At 49.1% G+C, this 10,000-nt stretch overlaps 1 protein-coding gene across 5 annotated transcripts in view; it reads right to left on the bottom strand.

The window, feature by feature from the left end:
- The window catches only part of LOC122251965 (uncharacterized), a 224,067-nt gene that overhangs the window by 162,587 nt on the left and 51,480 nt on the right, over positions 1-10,000 (bottom strand). Inside the window, exon 3 of one of the 5 annotated variants that reach the window (XR_006223124.2) lies at positions 9,116-9,130. The exons of the other annotated variants lie outside the window; for them this stretch is intronic. The gene's annotated coding sequence lies outside the window, so the exon portion shown is untranslated. Of the gene's footprint in view, positions 1-9,115; positions 9,131-10,000 lie in introns of those variants that run through there. 5 annotated transcript variants of the gene reach the window in all.

Below are 10,000 nucleotides of genomic sequence, written 5' to 3'. Positions count from 1 at the left end.
TCCTTTCCTTTCCTTTCCTTTCCTTTCCTTTCCTTTCCCTTCCCTTCCCTTCCCTTCCTTTCCCTTCTCTTCCTTTCCCTTCTCTTCCCTTTCCCTCCCCTGTCGTCAAACACTCCCTCCCCCTGCCCCTCCCCCTTCATCTCTCCCCGGGGCGTCCGACAGAGCCAAGTCGGCCTTCACCTCCGACACTCACAGTCAACGCGCTACTCATACAAGTCCGGGACTCTTGTCGGGGCTGCACGATACCCCCTCCCCTCCCCCCTCCCCTTCCCTTTCCCCTCGCTCGCTCACTTTGTCTCCCTTTTTGGGTCTTGTTTTCTCATTCTTCTCTTTCTCTTCTAGTTCTTGTTCTTCGTCTTATTATTATTATTATTATTATTATTATTACTGTCATTATTATTATTATTATTATTATTATTATTATTATTATTACTGTCATTATTATTATCATTATTATTATTATCTTTCTTCTTCTTCCTCCTCCTCCTCCTCCTCCTCCAACCCCATCATTATATTTACTCCCCTAATCACACTAGGAGCCCTCGCATCGCATTTGTAAACAATGGAACAAGCGATAGTGCGCGTTATGCTAGACTTTAGAACAAGAAAAAGCAATAAAATATTCTAATTCAAGTATTCTTCTGAAGGGCCTGTATCCATTCACAGTCCATTGTTTTTCAAAAAAAATAGCGCGCTCTGCGGCTGACGGATGTAAACAATGAAGTCCAGCACTTAAAACAAATTTTATCTAATGAAAAATTTAGATTTACATATTCCTCTTTGTCAATTTTAAGCTATAAATATGAAAAGTAAATTAAATATTAATGATTTAAAACAAATACGAACATTTAAAAATATAGTTCTTGATTTGATTATGCTTGGCCAATAGGACGACGGGAATGTTTCACGCGGAAACTCGGAATATCGTCTGACTAAAAAGATGCCAATTCGCTCAAAAATTGACAATTTTCCAGAAAATTGACGGAAAAGTGCTAGTGTGACAGCGCCTTAAGTCTCACTTATAAACTACACTGCAACCCTAAATTTCTTCATCTTCTCCTTTGTCATCATCACCTTCTTCATTTCCCTCTCCCTTTCTTTCGCAAGTTCAAAATAGTTGACAATCCTACACTTCTACTTCTTTTTTTCTTTGATCATCTTTGTTTTCCTTTCCCCCTTCCTTTCTAAACTATATTACAGTACTATAATTTTCTTCTCCTTTTCTTTCTTCTTCTCCTCCTCCTCTTCCTCTTCCTGTTCCTCTTCCTCCTCTCCCTCTCACTTCCTTTTCTTTCTCCTTCTCTTGTTCTGGTTCTTGTTCTTCTCCCCCCTCTTCCCTTCTTTTCTTTCTCCTTTTCTTGTTCTTGTTCTTCTTCTCTTCCCCCTCGACCCCTACTTCACCTCCTACTCACCCTCCTTCTCCTCTCTCTCTTCCCCATTCCCCATTCCCCTTCCCCTTCCCCTCCTCCTCCTCTACCCCCCCTTTCCCCTTCCTTCGAGAATTATTTCCACGAATATCTTCCCCTCGCCGCCTTCCCTTCTTGCCCCTCATTTCCAAGGAACCCTCATCCCCAACCCCCCAACCCCCCTCCCCCCTCTCTCCTCTCCTCCCCCGTCCCGAAAGCCATTTACCCTCGATTCCAATTTTCTTGTCATTCGTTTAAATGCAATTACTGCCTTTCTCCTCGCCCCCCCCCCAACCCCAGCTCCCCTCTTCTATGTCATGCCTTCCCTTCCGTCTGTCCCCTCATTCTTCCACGTTTCGGATAAGGATTATGAAATGCGATAAGGGGAAATGAAGTTCGGTGACGGAAATATGGGACGTAATGGTGAAAAAAGTAGATTTGCCATTCCTTGCGAGAATACTGCCTGGCGGCCGGGGTGTGTGTTGGTAGGGGGGGGGGGGAGTGGGAGTTTTAGAAGAACATATGGGGAAATATATAATAAAGATAGGCAAATAAGACAGACAGCCAAAGAGAAAGACACACAAAGACACTAACGAAAATGTATGTGTGTGTGTGTGTGTGTGTGTGTGTGTGTGTGTGTGTGTGTGTGTGTGTGTGTGTGTGTCTTCAAGTCTAGACATCCCTAAACCTTACCCCTCCACACCACCGCGGCACCCAAGGCAAAACTCGGCCCACCGGCGAGCGGAATCGGGGCCCCGCAAAAGCACCGAAAACAATCCTCCGCGCCGCTTTCTTTCCCGCCGCCCGCAAATAGCCGGGCGTCAGCTAGTTCCCGCTCGACCCACAAGACAACTCTGTTCCGCGCGCTCTCCCCTGTGTCAACGCGAGCGAGCGAAACGCGAGATCATAAGGAGCGCGGTGTTCCGAAAAGTTCTCGGAAGGAAACCGGTTGTTATTTGACCAAACATTTCATCCTGGGAGATTTTCTGGCCTTTCCTCTTCTCTCTCTCTCTCTCTCTCTCCTCCTCCCTCTCTCTCTCCTTCTCCCTCTCTCACTCCTACTCCCTCTCTCACTCCTCCTCCCTCTCTCACTCCTCCTCCCTCTCTCACTCCTCCTCCCTCTCTCACTCCTCCTCCCTCTCTCACTCCTCCTCCCTCTCTCACTCCTCCTCCCTCTCTCACTCCTCCTCCCTCTCCCTCTCCCTCTCACCCTTTCACCCTCCCTCCCTCCCCATCCCTCGTTTTATATAGCCGATGTGCACTTAAAGACAAACATGTGTAAGTGATTATTTCCGTCCTTTTTTTCTTTCGCTTCCGATTTCGTTTCGCTTCTTCGAAATGAAATCTACCCTCTTTGCCCAGACATACGCACGCACGCACACTCAGTCGCACATGTTGGAAAGTAAGACAACATACGTACACACAAAATCAATTATACACAATCATACAGGCACAAGCTACACAAACAAACAAACACGAACGCATGCACGCACACATACACACACACACAAACGCAATGACACACACAATCACACTTCGACACCATCTCTGTCTACATCAATCTCGCGACATTCATCCATCTGACAATCTCCTCTCGGTTCTCCTCTGACCTGACACCCCCCTTACCCCCTCCCCCATCCATCCGTCTCTCGTCACAGACCCCTTTCCAAGTGGATGATTTGCTCTGTCGAAAATCCCTCTGTTGGGTAAATGGGAGCCATCTGTTGTCGATGAAGGGTGGAGGGGGGGGAGGGGAGATAGCCTGACGTCCTCCTCTCTCTCTCTCATCCATTCTTTTCTTTCTTCCCTTTAGCGCTTTCTCTGTCTCTCTGTGTCTATCTGTATGTCTGTCAGCGTGTCTATCTGTCTCTAAATCACTTTGTAAGCAAACTTTCCAAATCAAATCAAAATCTTCCCTCGTCCTACCCATTCCCTTCCCCCGCCTCCTTCACTCCCTCCTTCCTTTCTCTCTCTCTCTACCCTCTCCTTCCGCCTCCTTCATCCCCTCCTTCCTCCCCCTCTGGAGGAGCAAGGCGAGAGCAGATCCCGTTGCCTCTCATTCAACAGCCTCAAAACCATCGCTCGCCTCCCCAAACAGATGGAAACGAACCGAAAAAAGATCCACTCATGACACTGCCGCGGTCATGAGCCTTATCCTCCTCATGACGCCCCCCCCCCCATTCCCACATGGCAGTAACACTATCATGAGCCTTACCCTCTTCGTGAGCTTTTTTCCCCTCATGACAATAACACGGTCATGGGCCTTATCTTCTTCGTGACCTTTTTTCTCCTCATGGCAGTTACGCTGCCATGAGCCTTATCCCCGTCCGAACACACGACCCTCCCCCTTCCCCCAGGTCAGATCAAGCTACAGAAGACGAAGACAAAGGGCCATTAAAGGTGCCTATTTAACCCCTGCCCCTTCCTCATTCCCTCTCCCCCAACACGCGCTCCCCCTCTCCCTCGCCCGTATAATGACGTAAACAGCTAATCCCCCACCCCCACCATCCCCCACCCAACCCCCTTAACTAACCTTGTATCTATCGAGCATTCTGACCTCAACCCCCTCTCTTTCCCATTCCCACTCGCTCTCTCCCCCTCGCTATGGCCAATTGTGCAAATACACACAACCGGGCACTGTAAAGACAACCTGGCATCAAACGGAGAGTCGGACTGCGTGCGAGCGAATGTGTGTCGTTTTATGTTTGTTGATGTCGGCGCACAAGCGGCCATGTAAGTACAAACACGCATAAACACAGACGATATACACACGTACGAACTCCCTCTTCACTCACACTCTCTCTCTCTCTCTCTCTCTCTCTCTCTCTCTCTCTCTCTCTCTCTCTCTCTCCTTCTCTCTCTCTCTCTCTCTCTCTCTCTCTCTCTCTCTCTCTCTCTCTCTCTCTCTCTCTCTCTCTCTCTCTCTCCTTCTCTCTCTCTCCTTCTCTCTCTCTCCTTCTCCCCCCTCGAGAACACATGCGCGCTCAGGTCCGCTTGCAGGATAGGATGTATCGCGTTACTCTATTACGCTGGGCTTCGTTCCCCTCCTACTCTACCCTCCCCAACCCCCACCCCCTCTCTTTACCCAACCCGAGATTGCACTGCTCATTATCTGGCCGTGACGTCTCGTCTCGTCACGTCACGTCACTCGCTTACGTCACGAGCCCCGTCTTCGTCAAAGCCGAGGTCTAGAGGGACGTTGCCCTTGGAAACCGGCGTTTAATGATGCATTCTGGTCAATGAGAAGGAATCAAATAAATTGATCAATTAAAAGAATTTACAAGAAAAGCTGGTTAAAAATTTTGCAACATCACTATACTGTTGCCGTCGCTAATGCTGCACACGCATGGCAACGGGTTCCAGCTTGCAGGAAAATACGAAAAGTGGTTATCTAGGCAGGGTCTAGGTGCCTGTCTATATACGGTCAGACATGCATTGTGTTTATTTGTGTGTGTGTGTGTGTGTGTGTGTGTGTGTGTGTGTGTGTGTGTGTGTGTGTGTGTGTGTGTGTGTGTGTGTGTGTGTGTGTGTGTGTGTGTGTGTGTGCGCGCGCGCGCGCGAGTGCTTAAGTATGTTTGTGAGGACTCACTCAAGCACAAACACAAACAAAAGAAAGAAGAGCCGCCAATTCACCGTCGCAAAAACCCCAACCTCCCCTCCTTTCAAGACGGCATCTTCCTACCCCCTTCGGAGATGATGATCCCGTTAGCATCTTCTCGGCCCCTTAAGCCCCCTTTCTCCAACCCAAGGGTAACCCATCCCTACCCTCCCCCTACCTCCCCCGACCGGCGCCCTCTCTTTCCACAAATCTCCGTCGGATCTCCGCGCCTTCAGCATCCCTCATTTTCATCCCCCTGGAAGGCATCTTTATTGAATTAGATCTGTCGAACGTACATATTGGCCGTTTTTGTTTCTTTGTTGTTGTTGGTTTTTATTTCCAAACGTTCACAATTTAGGCAACGGGCGGGCGCTTGGGAGGGTGGTTGGACGGGCGGGTGGGGATGGGCTAAATTTTCCATGTGCAAATATATTCCAGTCATTGTCTTTTTCTCTTCTTTCTAATTCTCCAGTTTTCACGTGTTCTTTACGCCAACTTCATCCATATCTATTTTGCCTCAACTAAGTTCTTTTTTTTTCTCCCTCTGTCTGCCTATCACTTTATTTACTTTCCACCCCTTCAGTTATCTATCTTGTGTGTATCACTCTTACTTTTTCTCTTTCTTTTATTCTCCAATTTTCTGATTTATCACATTTGTCTCTTTTTCTTTCCTTAACCCTACATCTCTCCCCCTTCCGTCCAATTCCCTCTTTATCTACCTTTATCTTACACATAAAACTCTCCCCAACCGCTGCTACAATCCCTAGATCCTCCAAGCCCCCCCCCCCCTTTCCATCTCACCCCTCCTTCGCTTACCATCCTCTCTTGCCCTCCCTTTATTCCCTGCCCCCTGACCCCAACCCCCTTCCTTGAATTCACACTCCGCATATCTTCCACCTTCTTCCTCTTCCTATATTCCTAGGTTTGTTCTCTGCCTTCTCTCTCCTCCCGCCTCCCTCTTCTTCTTTTTTTCAGCTCTATTTCTCGCTTTGTTCCTCGTTGTTTATTCTCCTTCCTACCCCACCCCAACTCCCCACCATCCGTGCAACTCCCCCCCTTCCTCCTTTTTCCCAATCCCCCCCCCCCCATGATTATTGCTGTTCAATCCTCCTATGACTATGTTCCTTGTTGTTCACCAGCGTTTTTCTTCTGTCTTCATCAATCACCGAGTGTTATTTTGCCTTCACGATACAAGAAACTCACACAGAGACAGAGAGCGCAAGGGAGGAGAGACGAGGAAAAGAGAGAGAGAGAGAGAGAGAGAGAGAGAGAGAGAGAGAGAGAGAGAGAGAGAGAGAGAGAGAGAGAGAGAGAGAGAGAGAGAGAGAGAAAAGGGAGTGAACGGGGGATGAATGCATAAGTAAGGGAGACAGATTATATAAAAGGAGACACAAATGAAGAAGAAGAAGAAGAAGGAGAAAAAGAAGCAGCAGCAGCAAGAAGACAACTCCCCCGCGCCTTACAACAACCGTAGTCCTGTCGTTCTGAGCGATCGAATTCCTCATCTGAGTGTCTTCGCCTCTCTTATTGACTTCCTTTTCTCTCGCCTCCCCTTCTACCTCTTTCTCCCCCCCCACCTATATCCTGTAGACGATGAGGTAGGGGAGGGGAGGGGAGGGGAGGATGGCAGTGAAGGAGGAGGGGAGGGAGAGTCAATGAGGGAAAGAGGGAGGGAGAGAGTAAGAGAGGGTGAGAGAGAGGGAGAGAGAATGAGAGAGAGGAGGGAAAACGAGAGGGCGAGGGAGAGGGAGAGGGAGAGGGAGGGGGAGAGGAAGAAAGAGGGAGGGAGGGAGGGAGGGAGGGAGGGAGGGAGGGAGAGAGAGAGAGAGAGAGAGAGAGAGAGAGAGAGAGAGAGAGAGAGAGAGAGAGAGAGAGAGAGAGAGAGAGAGAGAGAGAGAGAGAGAGAGAGAGAGAGAGAGAGAGATAGAGAGAGAGAGAGAGAGATAGAGAGAGGGGGGGAGAAGAGAGAGAGAGAGAGAGAGAGAGAGAGAGAGAGAGAGAGAGAGAGAGAGAGAGAGAGAGAGAGAGAGAGAGAGAGAGAGAGAGAGAGAGAGAGAGAGGAAGCGAATGAGGGAAAAGAGGGGTCATAATGTAATGCCTCCGCATGGGGTCGAGGGGAATGCGCGAGCTATGAGGGGAGTGAATCTCTCTCTCTCTCTCCCCCTCTCTCTCTCTCCTCGTCCTCCTCCCTCTCACCACCTTCCTCCTCTTCCTCCTCCCTCTCACCACCCTCCTCCTCTTCCTCCCTCTGAAGCACCTCTTCCCCCATCACCTTCCCCACCTCCTCCAATCTTCCTACCTTCCCCTAATCTTCCTCGCTGCGCACTTGTCCACTCAGCAGACCTCCTCCTCGTCATCCTTTGTGTGAAAATCCTGGCCGTCACACGCGGTTCCCTTCGCCTCTCACTCACATATTTCATCGGATTTATTCCTCTAGGGGAAGGAGGAGCAGGGGAGGGAGGGAGAGGGAGAGGGAGAGGGAGAGGGAGAGGGAGAGGGAGAGGGAGAGGGAGAGAGAGAGAGAGAGAGAGGGGATTTATTCCTTTAGGGGGAGGAGGGGGAGGGGATTGGGGAGGAGGAAGGGGAGGAGGGAGAGGGGGAGGGGGAGGAGGAAGGGGAGGAGGGGGGAGGAGGAAGGGGAGGAGGGGGAGGAGGAGGAGGAGGAGGAGGAGGAGGAGGAGGAGAGAGTGAGAGAAAGAGAAATAGAAAGAGAGAATGAGAGATGAAGACAGGGAGGAAGGGAAGAAGAAAGGATGGACCTATGAAGAGATAAACACAAACGGATAGATAGACAGGAAATGGGAGTGAGAGAAAGTGAGAGAAAACATACATAAACCTCTCAAGCAGAATGATATGGAGTTTGTAAATGCCATCGTGGATCAGAGGAACAACCCACTACGGTAAGGGATATTGAAAAAAGAGAGTTAAAAATAGAACCACGGAGGAAACAAAAAGGAAGCAAAACGAGAAGGACGATAAACAAGAGCAAGAAGAGATGGAAGAAATGAGAGGAACATGAGAATGAAGACTTCAGGAGAGGAGAGGGGAAAATAACGAGAAAAGGGAAAGGAAAAATTATAAGAGGAGGAGAAGATAGAGGCGGTAGGAGGAGGTGGGAGATAGAGGACGAGAGGAGGAGAGAGGAGGAGGGAGGAGATGAGATGAGGATGAGGATGAGGATGAGGATGAGAGGAGGAGGAGGTGAGAGGAAGAGGAGGTGGAGGAGGAGGAGAAGGTGGAGGTAGTGGAGGTAGTGGAGGTAGATGAGGTAGAGGAGGAGGAGCAGGAGGAGATGAGAGATGAAATACAATCAGGAGGCGAGAAGAGAGCAAAGGCGTAAAAACAGAGCAAGAAGAATGAAGGACCACGAATTAATAGGGGATACAAAGGGATGAGAGAGAAAGAGAGAGAGAGAGAGAGAGAGAGAGAGAGAGAGAGAGAGAGAGAGAGAGAGAGAGAGAGAGAGAGAGAGAGAGAGAGAGAGAGAGAGAGGAGGGGGGGAGAGAGAGAGAGGGAGGGGGGGGGAGGAGAGGAAATGTGAGGAGAGGAGAGAGAACAGAGAAAGAAGGGAACAAATGGAATGGAGGTGGTGGGTAACGGCCAGGCGAGGGGGGGAGGGGAAAAAAAATTCTAGAAGGTTCGACGTCAGCGGGAAGATCCAAGTAGTCTTAGGAGGAGTCTCGGGATGATCACGGGGTGGGAGACGCAGGATCTCGCGAGGGACATCGGAAGGAAAAGGAGATTGACAAATGGATGCCCTGATAGTGGAATACACAGGAATATGTAGGTCTTGACAGTTTGGAAGTGTGTATGTGTGTGTGTATGTGTGTGTATGTGTGTGTGTATGTGTGTGTGTGTGTGTGTGTGTGTGTGTGTGTGTGTGTGTGTGTGTGTGTGTGTGTGTGTGTGTGTGTGTGTGTGTGTGTGTGTGTGTGTGTGTGCATGTGTGTGGGCGAGAATGAGAGAGAGAGAGAGAGAGAGAGAGAGAGAGAGAGAGAGAGGGAGAGATGACACGTCAGTAGTGACGCATCATCAGCACTCACTGTATATTCACCAGGGACACAAGACTCACCCTACTGTACTTGTTGCACTGTTGCCCTGTTGCACTTTCCCTCAGTGGACGTACCTGCAGAAAGAAAGAATTCCGGTTAAGATCTTCATTATGCTATTCATTGTGCCATCGAAGGTCACAAAACAAAGACAGGCAAAACTAAACAAAATACATTAATCAAAGGTGATGATGATGCCTTAGCAATAACAGACAACCGATATTCATCCTTCGAACAACAAGAGTATCCCTCTAACAACAACAAAGACATTTATCAGCACCACAAAAACACCACCAGCGCCACCCGCACCATAACTCCCAACACCATCCTTTTTACAGCCACCACTACGGCTACCACCACCACTACCACGAAACCGCCATTCCCATCATCACTTTTTGATACTGCCGCGGCTACCGACAACCACTGTCATCAACACAACACCGCTACCACCACTATTGCTACCATAACCACCACCGCACAACCACCAACGTTACCACAGCTACCACTGCTATCACCACCATGACCACCGGCCGCGCCAACAACAGAAGCAACTGTTAAAAGCCGATGTCAATGGCCGAGGTTCTTTGAGGAGGCTATCAACGCCGCCATCGCCGGGAAGACGAAGGTCAAGAAAGCAAATCAAGCATTAACAAGCAATAAAACTGATCCTCCGTGCGGGGCTAAATGTCTCTTCTCGTCCTTCATCTTCATCTGTTCGGTCTTATTCATCTATATCTTTATTTGCGTCTTCTTCTCCTTTTTTTTCTTTTCGTCTTCTCCCCCCTTTACTTTTCTCCGCCTTCTCCTCGCTTGACTCTTCTTCGTCTTCTTTTTATTTTCGCCTTCTACTTTTTTTTTAATTTGGTCTTCTTCCTCCTCCTCTTCTTTTTTCTTATCTTCCCATGTAAGCGAGGTGACGACATACGCTCCCCTCCCGCGTCGAGCGA

Source organism: Penaeus japonicus, unplaced genomic scaffold (assembly GCF_977035675.1).
Source record: "Penaeus japonicus unplaced genomic scaffold, GWHDUDI00000001_assembly GWHDUDI00000026, whole genome shotgun sequence".
NCBI classification, from domain to species: domain Eukaryota; kingdom Metazoa; phylum Arthropoda; class Malacostraca; order Decapoda; family Penaeidae; genus Penaeus; species Penaeus japonicus.
The sequence above is the reverse complement of the archived record's forward strand: the minus strand, read 5'-3'. Positions and strand labels throughout refer to the sequence as shown.